Source organism: Sinocyclocheilus grahami, unplaced genomic scaffold (genome assembly GCF_001515645.1).
Source record: "Sinocyclocheilus grahami isolate Dianchi unplaced genomic scaffold, SAMN03320097.WGS_v1.1 scaffold70.1, whole genome shotgun sequence".
NCBI lineage: Eukaryota > Metazoa > Chordata > Actinopteri > Cypriniformes > Cyprinidae > Sinocyclocheilus > Sinocyclocheilus grahami.
The window spans coordinates 1,556,504-1,557,544 of record NW_015505249.1 but is presented as its reverse complement, the minus strand read 5'-3'; the positions used below and the strand labels follow the sequence as shown (position 1 = coordinate 1,557,544).

General features: G+C 38.9%; 1 long non-coding RNA gene across 1 annotated transcript in view; it reads left to right on the top strand.

The window, feature by feature from the left end:
- The window catches only part of LOC107585407 (uncharacterized), an 11,953-nt gene extending 11,850 nt beyond the window's left edge, over nt 1–103 (top strand). Inside the window, exon 3 of the long non-coding RNA XR_001609243.1 lies at nt 34–103. This is a non-coding gene — a long non-coding RNA (uncharacterized lncRNA). The remainder of the gene's footprint in view (nt 1–33) is intronic.
- Nucleotides 104–1,041: the final 938 nt, after the last annotated feature.

The following is a 1,041-nucleotide window of genomic DNA, read 5'->3' as shown; positions in this document are numbered from 1 at the left end:
AGTTGGTTAAAAAGGGGGGGGGGGGGGGATTAGTACTGCCACAGCTCTGACTTCCATGCATCAATGGTGGAACACATGACTCTCACTCCTGGAAGAGCTGGTGTACGGTGGCCGTAAAGTGCAAAGCAGATCACAATTCTTAAAACAAAATAACAAATTACAAACGCAAATGCAAGTCTAAAAAACAAAATAACAATTCAGAAAGCACAACAACAATTCAGAAAACATTATAACAAGTCAGAAAACACAACGACAAATCCGAAAACAAATTAACAAGTCAGAAAACACAACGACAATGCAGACAACCCGGGAAAGGTAGGTATAGTTTGAGACAGCGCCATTGGTTTGGGATTACTCACACAATTATTTTTATTTTAGTCCACAAATGTGTTATTGTTAGTGATATACGTGATTAAAACGTTTTATAGACGTTCAGGTCTGACTGGACCGATTTTGGACCTTTTTAGAACATTTGTCAAGTTCAGATGTGCCTTTCACGATGTTGCACAATGGGTGTGTGATTATTTTATATGCAGGCTTATACTTAAATTATGCAGCAACACCTCTTATAAACATCCAGATGATGACACATTTAGACGTCCAGGGACGCGCAGAAAAGACGTGGAATTTACGGCCAGACGACGTCCGTTCAACTTTAATTTTGGAACTATTTTTCAACCATGACGGGACGTGACGGAGGGACGTATTTTCGACGGTCATTAAACGTCCAAATTTTTGCTGGGTTATGTCATGGCCTCGAGATGCTATGTTGAGGGAACGACATCCATTACAGTGAAACTAAATATTATATCAAACAGCATTGCCTCTTTTCTATTCCATTTAAAATATAGGCTCACAAAAATGTGGTTCATGCAAGGAGTACACGCATTACAATAAAACACAACCCATTTTGTTTTTATTTTAAAAATCGAAAACATATATGTGGTTTAGGTAATATGTGCGCACATACTCTGATTATCTTCACTACAGGGGTCGGGAACCTATGGCTTTGACAAAAATAATGTGGCTCGCCAGATCTCT